Genomic DNA, 18972 nt, shown 5'->3' on the forward strand with positions numbered 1-18972 from the left:
TTGAAAGGGCACCCGGCAGTGATTTATATGAATTAGGACTTCTCTATGTTCTTGTTTTTCTGTTTCCTCTTTCTGCATCTAACAGGGACTCTCATGCAGTCGTGCTCACTTTACACAAGAAAGCGATGTCTTCAGGCCTGTGGCTGGAGCTTAATGTGGGCGTTGGATATCGCCATTGTCTACCCCAGCATTCAAAATATCAGGCACAGCCTACAGATTGGCACAGTAACGTACACTGCCTAAGAAATAAGGTAGCATTTATTTCGAGGTTTTTAAATGTGTACATAGGCTTTCTCTCAAGACAAGTAAAAGTGTATGACAAATGCAGAGTTACAGTGTTGCAATGCTATAAAAAAAGGGTGGGGGGAGGAAATGGGCGACTGAAAGGCCCTTTGGCGTCACTCTTCTTGTTCAGGTCCAGGAGGTTGAGGACTCGGAGGCGTCAGGCGGGTGGGGTTGTTTTTCCTGGGTAAGGAGCACACATCCTACTGTGTTCTCTAGCTGCTCAGCCAGAGTGCAGAGAGGCCAGGAGTATGGCATCAGCTCACCGGCTGATTGAGGCAAGCACCAACTTTTCTCCTTTCATTGTCTCATTGGGTGTCTCTATATCACATTTGCTTGTCTGTCTGTCTGTCAGCTTCCCTACCTGGAAGGAAACCTGCCTTAAATCTAACTGCATTGACGACTCATGAATCAACTTACAAAGTTGCAAAACTAAATAAAAAGCAATGTGCGTACCATTCCTTGTCAGCTCAGGACCGGGCATGGGTCTTCCCTCTCCCATATTTTATGACATTTTATGGCAACTGCACTTACGAAGGGGGAACCTCCTGTAAATACTGTGGCTTGAGAACTGCAGGATGGTGCTGGGACCTCAGACCCCTGTGACTATAGATGCGTAAAACTCAAAGCTGAAGTTCAAAAAGGGTCTTCTCATCGAAGGAACATTCTCATCCCTGTTCCTGTGAATGTTTAAACCTAAGTTTGTTTCCTTGGATAAATCCTGACATTTTGGTGCCTAAATGAGGTAGACTAATTTACGTGATTAAATCCTCGTTTATTTGATAGAAGATTAAAGGCGTCGTTGAAAAACGCCAAAGGATATTTTTAATTTGGAGTTTCGGTTTTAATTGAAACGCCTGTCATTCTAAGATGAGCATCGAAGAGTAACACTGAAACATGTTTCTCATTTCTAAAGCAAATGACTACACTGCGTTAATTTTAAGTCAGTCTTCCCTACTTTGGCTTTGATGGGAAAAATATTTGCAAGTTTATTTTCTTCCGCATATAAAATAAAAGGGATACGTTGAGGATGCCATATGCATGTTGATGATAGGTTCGGTGTCAAATAGGACGACCAGGGGGAGAGACCAGGAGAGCGGATACCATCTCTGTCCCCAGCCCCAAGGTAGGGTTTGTTGCGTAACAGGTGCTCAGTGACTGTTTGCTGAATCTCCAAATGAATGATTGTCTACGAGGAGTCAGCAGTCGGCACCGGAGAACCAGCCCTGCTAGTCCTCGGGAATGTCCTCGGGAATGTCGGCAAACCTCTCTGAGCCTCAGTTTCCCCATTTATAAAGCAGGGATGACCATGTTGTCTCTGCCGTTTTAGCAGGGGAGACGGGGAGTGTCCAAGGGAAACGACGGGACACGTCTTTGTGTCTTTAGCATTACTGTTGTGCTATTATGTACCACCTGTTTGTACCATGTGTCCCTCATAGTATTGTCCAGTTAGCGTTCCACAAATGCATATTTCCATGGAACACGATAGTGTGCTGAAAATAAAACTGAAGAAAAAGTGGTAGTGTAATCACATTCATTGACCTCTAACTTTTTTGAAACACTGTGTTTATTTTGACACTATTGTAATCCTTTCTGTATTTAATTCACTTTTGGTTTTTCATGGGGGGGGCCAGGGGGACACTCAAAAACATATAGTTAGACAGCATAATCATTCTTGTTCAGGAACATTTGACATTAATAGCTTTTTAAGTACACGCAAAGCTTTTTCTGTAAGTCTGAGCAAAGGATAATGTAGCATCTGCTATGAAGATTTCAGATGTTGTAAATAAAAACATGGCTTACGATGGCGTGCCGTCGCTGCTTGGAAATTAGATTTGGATATCTGTCACACAAAATTCACTCTCAGATATGCTGTAAATGTAATGACGGGGTTTTGCTGAAATGAGATCTTGTGGGTTTTGATGAGAAAAATCAATCAGCATATGCCTTATCTTTTATTCTTTCTTCTTGCTCAGTGTGCAATTAAATTAACTCTACAGGATCACACTGTGAAGCTTATAGTAGTTTTATACTTACGCTGCCTATGTTAACTCCATGCTGACACTGCTGATCAGTGATGCCAAAAACGCTGTTTTGATGTTAGGTCATAACCATTAGCTGGAATGAGCAAGTGTTGTGGTCCTAAGTCTTGTCTTGCTTTTACTCCTGTCTTTATATCCTTAATTAGATGACATATTCATGATTGAACCTATGGAGTTTATTTATACTACACATTGGGCATTATAGTGAAGCAAAGGCTTACGCGGCATGACCCCATATTATGTCCAGGCAGAGAGATGACACACAATCTCACGTCAGTTTTGAAGGCCATCTGATCAACAGATGGATACTTATGTATACGAATGACACTGGACTCTGACCAAAACCACAATAACGACACCCCCTGTGACCTTCCCAAGTTCTGAAAAGATATTAAGAGAGAGGATAAAAGAATTGGCAGGTGTGGCTCAAGTATCACTTCTATTACTTGTAAAGCCCAGGTTGGATGGCAGGGTTTACTTGTTGTTCTAATTTGGAACCCCAGAATTAAGCACAGGCCGTCCCGGCTGGGACAGACCCCTGTTTGGGCCCAAAGAACCAACTTGAAACATGGAGGGTCAGGGGAAAACTCACATCCCAGAAGGAAAAAGGGTGGAACTGAGCCCAGGGTGCTAGTTCACCCATCCCGACATCACCCCTTCAATGAGTCACCCCATCTCCCCTGGAATGGAGTAACTGAAGAGGTGGGAAGAGGCGGAAGTATTATCTGCTTGAACCCTGGGGGTGGGGGGTGGGGCAGGATTCACCCCCACTATAGGACCGTAAGGTAATAGTTGATGTCAAATCAACTGGACAGAGTCTAAGGACAGAAGGCAAAGAGTAAGGCTTACAAAGGACCATCAGGGCTTAGAGCTAAATTGTCAGGGGAGAAGGGGGTGGAATGTTCCACAGGCAGGGGAGGGTGCGTGTGTGTTGGGAAGGGCCTGGGGCTGCGGGACCAGGTCACAGAAGGCTGGGAAGCTCCATCCTTGCCTGGGGGGCTTTCAGAAGGGTCACCCTTGGGTATTTCTTGTGAATGTGTGTAAGAGAGGTGTTCGTTTTTTCTTTATTGCGTCCTCACCCATTGAACTGTAAGAGTGTTTTTTTCATATATTTGCATGGTTCTCTCTATAATTTATCTTGGCTAATTGTGTTTAATTGTAGGCTTTCCCACTATACGTTGAACTCGGTGACTAATCATCAGATTTCAATAGCAAAGAGTCTGTAATTTGGGGGAGTGTGTGACCTATGTAAGGATATGTTGCAGAGAGAAATTATTCCTCCCTTTTCATGATAAAATCTTATTGGTGGTTATGTTAAAAGCCACCTCTAAAACAGATTTCGTTCTGAGATAGTCTTCACAGTGGGAGGGTGTAGTATGGTGGACCCAGTGGAGTCCTGCTCACCAAGTCCTGCCGGGAACATTCATAAGCCACTAGCCCACGGGTTTGGAGGGCTTCTTCTGTGGTTCAGGTGACTGTAGTTACCTTCCTCCAAAACAAAGTCCTTCAAAATAGGGCTTCAAAGAACAGTAACCCTCAATTAGGGAACGGTTTGCTATGTAGATTTTGTCATCCCATGCATTAAATCATGTTTGCTGCAAAACAGTGCTCCTAAGAAGGACACAAAAAAATCTCTCTGGTACCATGAGACTCTAAGTTGGGCATAAGCTGCACCCCACAAAGCAGTTGTTAACTCTGTGATCCTTGCTTTGGGCGTGGGGTGGTGGAGAGAGAACACCCATTAGCTACCTCCCCTGGCTTCAAGGAGTCTAACATTTCATTGGGGAGATGTGACAAGCCTTCGCATGATAGGTACAACCGTACATGAAGAAACCCTAGGATGCCTGCTGTTAGTCGTTCATCACCTCGATCGTTCAGGAGACTTACTGAACAGTCTGGCAGGTGTTGAAGGTGCTGTGTCCCTTTGCCCGATACGTGTTACAGGCTTGACTCACAGAGGTCGTTGGCTCACCAGAGAACCCACAGCCCCTTACAGATTTCATGACTCCCCTTCTTGGCGCTCACTTATCATTCTAGCTCAGTTCCCTCCTAGCGCTCACATTTTTGGAACTCAGTGTATCTCTAACATGACACAGAGAGAATCGGACTCTTGAAGATGAGAGGAAAATTCCGGTGCCATTTATGTTGCGATGACTGAGCGATAGGACGGCAGACTGAACGGACCTGACGTGAAGTACCCAGGTGTTCGTCACATGTTCTTTCGGAGGCTCTAAGCATTACAGGAGCGGCTGTTTGTTTTTCATTCGTGCGGAAGGTTTATTTTATTTTATCTGGGTGGATGTTTGGCAACTGAAGAAGTGACTTGTTTTAATAGTGATTTTTGTGGTCTGGATTGGATTAAATGAATCATTTTTTTTTCTTAAACAGCTTTATTAAGTTATAATTCACATACCATTACAGTTCATTCAGTTGACGTGTACAGGTTGATCGCTTTCCGTCTTCACCGAGTTTTGCAACCATCCTCACCGTCAATTTTAGAACATGCTTGTAACTGTCACCACTACGCACCCCTTCTAGAGCATTCTTTTAACTCGGAAAGGAAACCCCTCCCTCCGTAGCTGTCACCACAGTGCACCCCCACCATGGCCCATGTTCCACACTCTTCCCCCCTCGGCAATCACTGGTCCACCTTCTGTCTCTAACGAGCCTTGGACCTCTGTGTTTGGAGTGGATGCTAAACGCTTCCCTTGGATGGTGGGAGCGGCTGGAGTTTACAGTATCCGGTGGGAACGTCTAAGGCTTCTAAGCGTGACTGATTGGAAGAATGAATCTCATCCCAAAGAATAACACGCTGAGAATGGCCACAGCTCGGCATGTGGGAAGCACACCTGTCGGTTCTGTTCGTCACCCACGTGCAGTCAGCCCTGACCTACCCCGCTGCACCTCTTTGCCCGAGGAGGTTTAACAGACTCAAGTCTATAATAAACCGCATGTCGTTCACGGCACTGCACTGCTCACCCACAGTGCCATTCAGGGCACGCTATGTGCAAGGACCTTGCTAGGACACATCGAAGGACTCCACCCTCAAGCTGCTCGCAGCGTAGAACAGGGGGAGGATGTGCATAAACCAGTAGGTACAGCACAGAGGGGACTCCCAGAGGCAGTCGGTCATGCGTGGGGAGACTGCGGGGGAAGGACGGTGTCAGAAAGAAAGAGCCCAGAAAGGAGGGGCCCCAGAGACTGGCTAAGGCACATGGGTGTGCTGGGGGCAAGGGGAGAAGGGAATTTAGGTAGAGGAACCAGTGTGTTCAAAAGCAAGGAGGTAGGTAGCGTCCGAGAGCCTTTGGACATGCGGGAATAGACAGTAGGTGTTTGTAGGACGGGAAGGTAATGGGAGGCCTGCTGGGACCACGAGCTGAACCGTGTAAGAGGTACTGTGTGAGGGCAGACTCTACACACACTGTTACTTTCCTGTGGCTGCTGCAGCCAAGTTCCAAAAACCGGTGGTTTAGAACAACAGAAATTTCTCATCTCGCATTTTTGGAGGCTACAATTCAAATCGAGGTGTTGGCAGGTCATGCTCCCTCTGAAACCTTCCTGGCCTGTTTCAGTTCTTGTAGCCCCAGATGTCTCTTGACTCGGACTGTGTGTGTGTGTGTGTGTGTGTGTGTGTGTGTGTGTAGTCATTGTGACATTGTTTCTGACTGAGGAAAACCAAAAACGATCTAAATATCCATTGACATGGAAATGCCCAAATATATCATAGTGTATTCACGCTATTGGATGCTCTGTAATTATTTACAGGAATGAGATAACTCTCTATCTGTGTACTAACATGCAAAGTTCTCCAAGATACAGTAAATGAATACAATGAAAGTTTTGAGCAGTGCCTAGTGTAAGGTACCGTATATGTAACAAAGAAAGAAAAAACATACCTTTGAATCTTTCCAGACCTTTTTTCAAGTGTACTCAAGTCTAACCGTGCTTACAGTTAGACTTAGGAAGTGGGATTGGGGCAGTGAGGTGAAAAGGAACCTTCGTTTTTTTATAGTATATCTTTTTATATTCTGTGAGCCTTTTCGATAAGCATGTATTATAACAGAACTGGAAATTCACTATTACAAACATTAAAGGAGGTAGCACCCATGAGACTTGGCCACCAGTTGAATGTGCCGTGACCAGCGGGATGGTGAGGAAATACGAAAGTGGGTGGATGAAGGGACGGGAGGCAAAGGCATGGATTCACAACACTCAGAAGCAAACGGGCACCATTTTCACGTGGGAACCATGTTTTTAATAGAACAAGCCAACAAAAAAAGACAGAAGGTATGTATCTTCCTGCAAAAGAGATGTAGGAGTTTTAGTCTGAGAAACAAGGATTTCTGTATCTTCAGCTACGCGTGGCATAGCCTTCCGGCAGGAGAATGGACAAACGGAACCCCATGAGATGAGGGTCACTGCAAAAACTGGTGTCATCCCCAGAACTGCTTCCGCTGAAGAGTGTATAAGGCCACCAGTAGCTCAGCGCAGTGATGTAGAGATGGCAAACAAATCAAGCAACATCCTCAGGGAGAAGAACCTGCCTGTGGAATGCAAGGGGAGATTCTTCCCCCTGTGGTAACTCGTTTGTTCCTCTCGTTTTCCCTTCTCCGTGTGACCTTCCTCGCTCTCTTGCCTCCCTTACCCTCTTCTCTTCCGTACACACTCTCTCACCCGCTCCCGTGGCACAGACCTGCCAGCCTGAAAACAAACAGTGGAAAGAAAAAGAACTAATAGAAGACAAAGACGTCCGAATCAGAAAGGCACCTTCAGATGAGGGCGAGGAAAGATTTCTCTGCCAAAGACCTTACGTGAAACGTCCATGGCCTACTTATCATCAGAGACCTGAACATAATATTAACATAGCAGAAAGCTTGAAAGATAAGGGGAAAAAAGATTTCCAACATCCATTTTTTTATTTTATTTGCCTGGTGTTCTCTTGTTTATGAACAAAACGCTTTCATACGCACCCTTTCATTTGAGCCTCACATCCATCCTTTGAAGGAGACAGTGCTTCCATCTCTTTACACAATGGGACACCGAGTCCCAGAAATGGGCAAGGGAGGTACTCAGGTCTCAGAGCCCTACCCGCTGATGCCTCGGCTGGCTTTTCTCACAGCAATCTGATGTCTGCCTGGCCGTAGCGGAATATCCTCGGTACCACAATGATTTGTCCCTCAGGCTAAAATTTTCCGACTTTACCCTTCAAAAACTTGTTTTGTCAGCTGTCCTAACTCTGAAGAATTATAGAAGTTACCAAAATATATTAATCTATGTGATTTATTGAGTGGAGTGGTCATTTGAACAGCAATAAAAGGCTTGGTAAATAAAGGGGATAAAGTGTGCCCTTTCGGGGGGCCAGCAACAATGGCTTACAAAGTGAAAATGCAGAGTTTTAGAAATAATAATGATTGAATGTCATTATGCGTGATGCTAACATATGTGGGATGCTAACTATATGGGCTACCCTGATAAGTTGTGACCATAAAAAAGGGGTTCGGACTGTGCAGGCTCCAAGGTACTTCCTGGTCCCAGGGTTCCAAATATTGGTTATGCTCACTCACAGGAAGAAAGAGCTATTCATGGACTATTTCCCTAATTCATAGCATGCAAATCCTAGCTTCTCCCTCTGAAGGAAGAAAGCAGAGAAACTGTCTCCAAATTTACTACCTGCTGGAAATAGAAGTACAGTAAGGAAGTCATTCAGTGATACTCCTTCATGTTCTAGAAGTTTCTGGACTTAACACGACACAACAGCAACTCTCCCCACTACCCCCCCCACCCCGAAGTCATCAAAAAGCTAAAGTACACACGTGGGAGTGGGGCTATAAATTAGCACCGAAGGTAAATTGAGCCCCCGCTGGGAGTTCCCTGGCTTCTGCAGGACCTCGTTCCTGGGCTGAGGACCTGTCCCTGCAGCATCTGTTTCAAACCACACGAAGACCTGACGAATGGCTAAGCGTGTCTTAGGTTGCTCGTTCTGTTAGGTCTGAGGTTAGTTTCGCTACAGCCCACCTCCCTTATTTTTCTTCTCTGCGGTGTTTCTGTATAGATGTTCTTACCTCCTCTTCTTCTGAACTGCTAGATAGTTACCATGGCAACACCTGTTGATGGCAGACCCAAAACAAATGCAGTTCTGCAGCCAGGAAGCTGCTCCTGGGTTTCTTGCTCTGGCTCTTCCCGGTAGAACCAGGGGGCCTTTTTTTATTCCTTATAGGCTTCCAGGGGGTACCAGTTTTCTCCATTTGGGCCGATGGATGTGGAAACTGCCCTCAGCTGGTCCCACTTTATCTGCTAAGATGCCACCGTGTTACCCCGGAGCGTTTATTGTCTGATGGTTTTTACCAAGCATCATAAAGCTGTGTCTTTGTCTAAGAGAATTCAAAGTCTTGAAAGCCTGGTTGTTCCCTCTTCTTTTCTCTCTTATTTCCTAGTCTCTTTTCCACCTTATCAATTAGATAGGCTGACGTTTCAGACAGCAACCTCTCAAAGAGGAGGAGCGCTGCCAGGAAGACGACTAGAGCTTAAATGCCTCTGTCTCCTGTGACCCGCAGGCAGCACCATTGCTCTGCAGAAGCTTAGGAACTCAGAAGCTTAAGTAACTTCTGCCCTGGAAGTTACTCTGTGACTAGAACCCCTAACAGGAAGTCGAGTTCTATACATTTTTGGATCTTAAGGGCATGCACGGGCACACGCCAGCCTCCGCGTCCTGGGCAAGAGGACGTCTTCTTGCATGCCTGTCCCCACCCCACACACAAGCACTCCCATTGACATAACTTCTGGAAAAGCTCGGCGATTGACAACCGTCCAACGCTACCACCCCACGGGTGATCCCAAGACGATATAAAACAAGAGGTATTTCTCATCGAGAAACGTCTGAAGGCTGAGCTGAGGCTCTGTGATAGAAAAGGCAGGTAGCTACCCATCAGCACCCATCGTGAGGCAAACGCCATCGTGAGAGGCGCTAGCCTCTCTCAACGGCAGCTTGTCCAAAAGACAGCTTCCCAGATACTCAGCGTGGAAGGGACTGGAGCAGTATTTCCTTTTTGTTCTTTTTAGCAAGGAAATAACATTGGAAGGTCAATAAGGGAATTAATTGGTTGGTTGCCCTGGTCATTATTTTATGTGTATTTACATGGCCTAAGAGAGGATGTTTTTAAATATTTCTGTTCCTACCAATTTCTAAACTAGTAGTTAGAGGCATCGATGTATATATTTTCTGTTCACGAAAGCAACATCTTTGTTCCGAAGCCAATCTTTACAGCGTTGGTGTTTATGCTGGCTTGCTTTATGTCAGATGGCTGAAATGCAGGCAACTTTCCCGAAATACATTAAATTTGCATATTATAAATTGTTCTGTTCTCTGCCAACGTAAAAGGTTTTTCCCTGTTGTTGAGTACTTTGGTCATTTTGATTTTTTCTCTGTTAATATTGACGCTGCAAAGAATTCATATCTAAGCATTGCTTGGGATGCAGGCTTATAGGACATAATATCATTTTAAGCCTCTTGTCATGTAACATATCAGGTTGGTGCAAAAGTAATGGCGGTCTTTGCAATTACTTTTAACCTTTTCACCTCCATTACTTTTGCACCAACCTAATACTTACAAAAAGAAGGTTTTTGGGAATAAATGTCATTTGTTACTAATTCAGTAGCTGTGTTATAACTGTATCTGTGCTTCCCTGGGTTCTGAAGATTGTAGATGGTGTAAGGAAACATGTTTAAGGGTTTGTATCCTTGCCTCTTTAGAATTCAAGAAAAAAATATATTCTTCTTGGAAAGGAGACTCTTTTCATTCAACTGGACTACTGAAGAGGATTTTCAGAAGGAATTATTTTCCCAGTGTCATAATCTTTTTGATGCGTACAATTTATTTATTTATTTAATTATTTAGTAGTAGTAGTAGTAGTCGTATTGGACTTCATTTTATCTTGATGGTGACCTCTCGTTGGCAGCTCAGGAAACTATCCTTTCTTGCCTCTTCCATTCTCGATGAGGAAAATAAAACCCCAGAAAACGCTCTTTTCCTGATGGGCTGTTACTTTGCATGCATCAGGGGCTGCAGCTGTCAGAGCGTGTGAAAAATGAAGCAAGAGGCATCGGATGGCATGAAGACGAGAACTGTGAACACAGTCAGTGCTGGGAAGGCTAGAAGTGTGGGCAACAGCAGCTGGGGTGTGGGAAAGATGAGAGGCACAGCTGGGAGAAGCAGCAAGAAAAAGCGGCTAGAAAGCAGAAGGGAGCTTAGCAGGGAGAGGAGTGCAGCCCGAGCGACACCAGCGCACAGGACGAGGGAGGAGAAAGTGTCCCGAGTTCTGTCTCGCCGCGTTGCCCAGCGCTTCGTAGCCCATATGCCACGTCTCAGCCAACCTCTTAATTGCGGTACCAGCGAGCATATTTAGTGTCGTTCTCTTGCATGATTATTGTGAAAGACTAAATACTGACATTTTAATGGAAGGAAATGTCTGTGCTTTGAGGTCAATGTCTATTACATTGACAATTTATTAAACCCATCATAGAATTCGGATGGATTAATAAGAAATCACGTGCATTCATTTATAGATAAGCCTGATTTTTTTTTTACCATAAGAGTATGAAATTGCTAATATCTATCATTTGGACAAACAGGGGGGGTGTATCATGAGTTGGATTAATCACTGGTTTGGTAAGTATATCCAGAGGGAACTGGATAAATAAGTTGCTCTCTTCCTGGAGGAGGGTTTCTGGTACCGTGTTTCCCTGAAAATAAGACCTAGCCGGACAATCAACTCTAAAGTGTCTTTTGGAGCAAACATTAATGTAAGACCCAGTATTATATTATATTATATTATATTTATTATATTATATTATATTAAGACCCGGTCTTATTTTACTATAAGAAGTCAGGATGGAGGCCCCTTACCATCCTGGAGGTCTAGTCCAGCAACAGAACGTGGCCACTGGGAAGTGACTTGGGGTAAGAGCCACAATTCTCTTCAAACCAGTGTCTTCAAGTATTTGAAAAGGTTGCCGTGTGGGGAAACTATTAGGCTTGTCCTGCGTGGCCCTAGAAGTTAGAACCAGGACTCCACACCTCTGGGTGCAGAAGGACCTTCCTTACCCAGGCTCGAATCTAACAGCGCTTCCCAGAGACAGGAAGGGGATCTTCTGGGAGACCCTCGTTACGGAAGGGCATCAGCCCAGGCTGGATTAGCCCGTCTCCGTTTTGTGTACTGGCTTGTGTCCATTGCAACACAGGCAAACAGAAGCATTTTCTCGGATGGCAGTCGCACGTGTGTACATCGCTGTGGTAATAGACCAATCACGAGCGACCTGCCATCCTACTTCTCTGTCTTTGGGGACTGCAGGTGAGCATGGCTTTTTTATAGCAATATCCTCACGTCTGCACTGATTTTTTTCAAATGGATTCACTCCATCAGTGAGTAAATATTGCGTGGTTATTATATGTTGGGCACTGGACTTATTCAGTGCTCTGTGCTGTCAACTGTTACGTTTAACAAGTGCTTTTGGCCTGGCCCTTGCAAACTGGATGTCACAGACATTGTAGAGAGGGTCTAAGTGTCGAATGGGGATGGTTTATAGATCACCTTTAAGCTTCTTTGAAATTTGGGAATCGTTCATGAAGCGTCATGATTCTAGTTTCCTACTGAGCAGATATCCTGGCTCCAAGTGTGGATTTTCACAGTTAGGCATGAATTTGGAGTTGGGTTGCTCAAGTCTGTGCTACCAGATCCTTGCAGGGATGTCACTGCCGCTTCCCCAGGAGGCACCATAACCCATAACTCCAACCATGCTGCGTCCCCCCAGCTGTCCTGAGTGGAGCCAGCCGGAGCGTGGGCCAGGCCCTCTGTCAGGTGCCTATCCCACCCCTCAGGGGCCCAGTGACCCAGATCTTGAATTCTACTTTGGTTCTTCTGAGTGGCTTTAGCTAGAATAAGCCTTCCAGTTAGTTGGCAAAAGGCATCATGAGTGATCAGAGCTCACGTGTTTCAGCCTTCTTACGAATGTCATCTTCCATGTTGAAAACCTGCTAACGGTCCTCAAGAAAACTGTCAGTCAGCAAAATAGGTGTGAAATGGTGCTGAGCTCGGTGTTCCACTGACTTAGTATGTGGGTTGCGGGGCGTGAGGGATGGGTCATATGTGAGGAGCTGCCTGTTCTCAGAAGTCCTGACATCCCACTCAGGAAAAGGAATCAGCATTGGTGGAAGCGAAGGATTTCTGTTTGATTGGATCAATGATCACTTGTAGTCATTATGGCTGTCCATACTAAAGATAGAGAGCCGCGAGGGGGACAGGGGGCCTGATGGAGCACTGGGTCCATGCAGAGTTATTCTTTATTCAGATGGTCTCAGTGAGAATATGAGTTCGCAATGGGGCCAGGCGGTCCTGTGTCAGTGCAACGACCCCAGTGACTCCAGTGAAAGTGACATTGGGTTTGCCACCTTTCTTTAAGATTGATCTGGGAAATGTCTTATATAATATAGTAATATAATACTGGGTCTTATTTTAATACAATATAAGATCAGGTATAATATAACATAATGTAATAAATATCAGGGGGTCTTATTTTAATATAAGACCGGGTCGTATTTTAATATAATATAAGACCAGGTCCAAAAGACGCATCAGAGCTGATGATCTGGCTAGATCTTATTTTCTGGGAAAACACGGTGTATTTATTTGGAGAAATGTCTATTCAGATCCTGTGCCTATTTTGATTGGATTGTCTTATTATCCCCCTGTAAGAGTTCTTTATAGGTCGTGGTCCTTTGTCAGATATGATTTTTTCCCATCTCTTACCATTCTTTAGGTTGTCTTTTCACTTTCTTAATAGTGTTCTTTAAAGCACAAATCTTTTTCATTTTGACGAAGTCCCATTTATCTAATTTTTCTTTTGTTGCCTGTGCATTTGATGTTGTATCTGAAACTCCAAATCTGAACTCTTGAAGATTTAACCCTATGTTTTCTGCTACGAGTTTATAGTTTTAGCTCTTAAATGTATTTGACCCATTTTGAGTTAACTTTTTTATATGGTATTAGTTAAGAATCCAGTGTCATTCTCTTGCGTGTGGCTATCCAGTTGCCCTGGAACCTTTTGTTGAAAAGACTCTTCTTTCCCCATTTAATAGTCTTGGCACCTTTGTCAAAAATCAATTAGCCACAGATAGATGGGCTTATTCCAGATGCCAAATTCTATTCCATTCATGTATATATCTATCTTGTGCTGGTGCCACACTGTCTTCATTACTTTGTTTCCTTGGAATAGTTTAAATTCATGAAATGTACATTTGGAAAATGCAAAATTGTGTACCACTTTTTGATATTCTTAAATTAATGATCAAGTCGTGTGTTCAATTTCCAAATCAGACTCTTTGCTCCTGTCTAGTAGTAGAGAGTGCACACGCAAACATATTATTTCTGACACATATTAAGAAGATTTGGCATTTTTAAGGAACGTGTTTATTCATTTTATTTTGCTACTGCAGCAATTCGATTTAGATCATCAAATCTTGCTCATGTTTCTGATGCATTCAGGAGCGTGCTCTGGGACTGACCATGTCCACATGGGGGGGTAGAGAGGGTTCAGGAGACCTGGAGTTGGGTTGGAGGAAGACAGCCCAAGATTGTGTTGCAAAAAAGAAAACAGAAATAATAATGTAGCTGAATGCAGTGGCAAACACAAGGCAGTCACTTCTCCCTTGGTACCTGTTAGGGGAACAATAGAGAGACCTCAAGGTCTTATGAATGACCCGCTGAGTCTGCTATGGAAGAAAGCAGCGCTCTGGCTAAGACGATCACATGTGGTCCCAACCAGAGGATATCACGAGGCACAAACCTGGAAGGCTCCTGGTCTGCCCAGTGTGTTATGCTGCAAATCAGGAATCGTACCTCAGTCTTAAATGAAGGGAGTTTTCAATCTTCGGCAACAGCCAGGATATTCTCCTTCGAGTATAAACACATTCATTTGTTCCTTCATTCCATCCTTCTCCCTTCCTGCCTTTCACACGGCACTTATCCTGTGTCTTATATAAAACAGAGGTTCGATACAGGGGACATTTATTAATGGACAAGAACTGGCGAGGCAAGAGGGATGGTGGAAAGGCTGGAAACCAAAAATCGACCAGAGCGACACAGGATGGGATGGACTAAGAGGCGCTGATGTGTCAGGAGGGAGGTCAAGGGAAACATCCCTGTCGCCGCCTCCACGTCTCCGATCTTCCCCATTTCCTCGGTGGAATGGATGAAGGAAGGTCTCAAGACTAGGAGACGTGCGTGGCATTCAGGTCACACGATTCCTGCTGCACCCAAGCTTCTCACTTTAATAAGATATTTTCCCAAGGAAATCACAGGTTACCTTTATCTCCAATTCAGATTAACAGTTGTTTGAATTTTACTATTCCTACAATAGTACATAGACTTATTTGTCATAAAACTATGGAAAACATGTAGGCAGCAAGCAATTGATGTGTATTTGATTAGACATTGAGTTGGCTGTTATTTTGGAGAACACTTTTGACTTACTCATCGCTATGAGAGGTTTTTCCTCTGCCTTGCAATTTGCTTTGTTCCAAAGGGACCATAAAGCTCAGCGTTTGGCATAAACTTGCTAGTGTATTCCCAGTGACCTAGACACATGTCTCTCACCGTCTTTATCCACCGGCCTTTTTTCCTAACATTTTTTTATCTTTGGTTATAGGCTGCGAAGGAAGAGAAGACTCTCGCCACGACGTTTCAGAGGGATGACATTGCCAGAATTTTGACTCCTTATTGGGACAAAGTTTTCTCCAAGGTAAATGTTACCCTGGTCCCCATAAGGGAGCGCCGGCTTACAAACGGCTTGCCGCAGTGGGGCGGCTCAGAGCCTTCCTTGTTGAGTCGAATGCAAACCTAGCGTGATAGGCGGGAAAGAGGGAGGGGGAGGAGAAAGAGCTGTTGGGGTGCCCTGCAGCCTCTTCTCAATGTGTTACCAGGAGAATGCAGCCAGAATCTGGGCGCCCACCGAGCTCTGCTGACAATGTGTGGGGAAAAGGGAGGAGAGGCAAAGCCGTACTTTTTCTTCTTCCTGTGAATCTCTCTTAGATATTTGTGAAAGCAAAAGCCACTGTGGTTTGATTATTAAAATAGCATTCTGACTTTTATGAGCAAAGAGTTGGGTAATTCCCGTTGAAGGGTAAAAATATATATATATATATATATTATATATGCGCTTAGTCACATCACTAGGGGGAAAAACCTGAATCGTAATATTTTACACCAGCTAAGACTTGCAAATATGGAACTTTAGAAGAAATCCATGTTCTTGTTTTATGAAAATACCTACTAAGCAAGCTTTTCGTGGATTGGTGACAAATGCTTCATGAAGTTCCTTGTTTTGGAAGATGGTAATTTTAATGTTTTTTTTGGGGGGGAGAGGAAGAGGGGTGTGTGTGTGTGTTTGTGCGTGTGTGTGTGTGTGTGTGTGTGTGTGAAAAGGGAGGGAAGATGGGAGAAAGGGAAGGGGAGAGAGCAAGATAGAGAGAGCGAGAGACAGACCAAAGGGAAGTGTATCAGCACCGTACTGAATGTCTCAGAGGAATAATTCCAGCCACTTTCTTTATGAATCATGAGCTTAGCGCGAAGAAAGGCTTAACAGAGGCCCCTGAATTCAGAGTCAGCTTCAGCACTCATGAGTTAGCTGCCAATATTTTAACACAAATCGCTGTGTCATTCCTGTGACGTTCCTCTGTGGCTGCTCGAGCTGTTGCTAGAAGCTGTTCTTGTTGAGCCTGAATGATATTTGGTGAATTGCCTCCTTCCACCCTGATAAATGTCTTCCTCTACATACAGAGAGAGAGGAGAGAGACAGAGAGAGAGAGAGAGACAAGTGCAAAAATATACGCTCCAGTTTAGAAGAAAATAAACTCGTCAACTTTCTCCGTGGAGCAGTTACTATGCAGCTGACATGACTTGGTCCCTAGCTTGCTAGACGGTGATTTCACATTGACAAAGGGAGAGCTGTGTTTTCCTCATCCGTCCTCAGCCCGGGTTTTCTTTCCTGAGGGGGTTGGGTGGGGGGAATGCAGGCTGTACATTGGAGGGGAATTTCGTGATCCCATTCATTCTCTGTTTGACAGAGAAGACATTGTTTGGTCGCTGTAATAGGCTTGGCGAAATCTGCGCTGTGCATACAGAATGGGAAAAAAAGCCACGCAGGGGGGGACCTCAAAATGCTCAGCGCTGAATCCCCTTAGAGGGCTTCTTAAAATATAGTTTAATAGCTTCTCCTTCCTGAAGAGGCAAGTCGTCATTTGGGGAAATCGCTTTCCTTGAAGGGATGGTTTGCTTCCCGTTGCATATGCAAGGACAACACAGAAACCGTCTCTGAGGTAGCCATGAGCCACCCAAATACTGCAGTAACAAGAATGAGAATCGTGAAAGTTTAGAAATACTTTATGGACACACCAGGCCAGCTTTGAGCCCGCTGGCTGTGCGTCAGCGTTTGTGTGTCGGCATCAGAGAAGAATAAATAACCTCTGCACGTCATCTGCCGGTTCACAGAGCAAGTGGGAGCTGCCTGCAGTAGGGGAAAGAGACACATGGCAAGATGTGCCCTGAGGTGAGAAGTGCTCGGCCAGGGATGGCTGAGGGTGCCACGCCCAGGTGTTTAGGATAGTAAGGCAGCCACTGCAGAAACGAAGGTTCAAAGCAGAGTGCCCACCGCTCCTTGCAAACTGCACTGGCAGAAACGTGGCCCGAGTCCGAAATGAGGCCTGCATTTCTGTGGCTTACGGCTGTGTGTTCACTGCCACCATCCCCCCAGTGCAGGAACTGTGTGATGCGTGGTCCCTCATAGCCCCAGGCGGCTGGGGACTTTGTGTGTGCACACACGCATGTGAGTTTCTTACTAGAGCGGAAAAAGGTGTTTCCAGGCTGCAGGCTGCCGTGTTCACAGACAGAGCAGGTAAGCTGGGGACCAGGATGGCCCCCAGAGAAGGTGTGCTGTGGCTACATTCAAGGGCCTCTCGTTTTTATGATCAGACAGAGATTTACCCTCGTTCCCAATCTTGGCTAGTGTTTGCAACAACTCCCTGCATATTTTTACAAGAACTCTGTCATATGGATTATGCAACTTGTAGCATTACAGTGGTGATGGACTCAGTATACAGTGGGTCAGAGTCTTTTTAAATTTCTCAGTGTTTTGTCATCTATTACACCACCGTTTTACAGCTGCGTGTGTACAACCTTTTAAAAATATAGAAAATATATTTATATGCTGATATTTTCAAGTAAGTACCAAAGAAATCCAGGAAAATTAACTGAGGTGTCACCAAACCTTTTCCTTTTATTGCTTCAATCAATTTGGTGCATTTATTTTCTCTGGTTTTAAAGTGGTTTTTATTTGATTATTTTTGACAACGGAGCTGAGGGTCACTGAGGGAGGTGAGGCAGAGGTGGGGCCTGTCCCGCTGCTCCCCCCAGGGGCTCCTGGGAGTCACGGCCTGAGCAGCAGGCCTGGGGAGCCCTGGTGACAGTTTGCAGAGTGATGCTGACCCATCTGTGACTCTGGCAGCCCTGCCGTCGTGTTCCCTTTCTGCTGAAATCCACGGCGACTGTCCTCGAGGCCTGGTCCTTAGCACGCACTGGGGACAGCCTGGCTCTCCATGGCATGTGACCACAGCCCCCCAGAAAGTGGGGGGTCCCACAGGCAGCTAAGTCAGCATGTGCACCCCTGAAAGCAGACTGTGCAGGTCTGCACATTCGTAGCCTTGTAACTAGTCGGGCCGGCCTGCCTTCAAACAGGGAGTGACAGGGTCTTGTCCCTCAGTGTCACCTGTCATCTTTGTCTGTTATGAAAGGAAATGTGTACTGACACTTAATGACACCACTTCTTTTCACAAACACTTAATATTGTACTGACTTGGCAGCAAGCACTGGCCTGAGCACTTTGCAAATGTGAAATCATTTAATCCACCTGGCTGTCTTACTCTTCTTCTTCTTTATACTGAAGAGGAAACTGAAGTGCAGAGAAGGTGAGTGGCTTGTCCAAGGTCCCACAGGCGGTAAAGGAGGACAGTGGGGGCCCAGGCCTCGTCTGCCCGAGTCTGCGTCCAGCCACAGGTACATCCTGCACCGGCGGAGATTGCTTAGGCATCATGTCCCTTTGGGGTCCAGAAACACCCTGCCGTCCCCACAGAGGCTCCCATGCCGTGTGACACTGTCGGTTTGGGAACAGTACATACTTTGTCAGTGGAAGCAGAATTTGTCATTTCTCGAATTCAAAGTGGGGGTGCATTGATGCTGCCTGGAAAACACAGAATCCTTGGCACCGCACCCCACGGCTGTCAGGGGTGCTGAGCTGTGCTGTGTGATATGCCTACATGGGGTCCCCTTGGCCGCACCCGAGACAGGCCAAGGATGACGGCTGGTTCTTTTCTCCACACCTTTGTCATCGGGGGGTCCCGTGCCTCCTGCCATACGATGGGTGCTGAGGTCTGCACTGTTGCCTGACGTGCCAGGATGACAGAGGCCACTCCTCAGGCTGCATGGGGATGTCGACAGCTGCCTTCTGGGGCCTTGCCTTCCCCCAGCCCTTACCAGGTATAACGGGGGGTTAACAGTGCAGCTCCCCACCATGCCCCTACAAAAGGAAAGGAAAAAGGCTTTG

At 45.5% G+C, this 18972-nt stretch overlaps 1 protein-coding gene across 1 annotated transcript in view; it reads left to right on the top strand.

Moving 5' to 3' along the window:
• Positions 1-18972, top strand: part of PAG1 (phosphoprotein membrane anchor with glycosphingolipid microdomains 1) — a 106790-nt gene that overhangs the window by 44920 nt on the left and 42898 nt on the right. Inside the window, exon 2 of the mRNA XM_033126366.1 lies at positions 15025-15117. The gene's annotated coding sequence lies outside the window, so the exon portion shown is untranslated. The remainder of the gene's footprint in view (positions 1-15024; positions 15118-18972) is intronic.

Source organism: Rhinolophus ferrumequinum, chromosome 14 (assembly GCF_004115265.2).
Source record: "Rhinolophus ferrumequinum isolate MPI-CBG mRhiFer1 chromosome 14, mRhiFer1_v1.p, whole genome shotgun sequence".
Classification (NCBI taxonomy): domain Eukaryota; kingdom Metazoa; phylum Chordata; class Mammalia; order Chiroptera; family Rhinolophidae; genus Rhinolophus; species Rhinolophus ferrumequinum.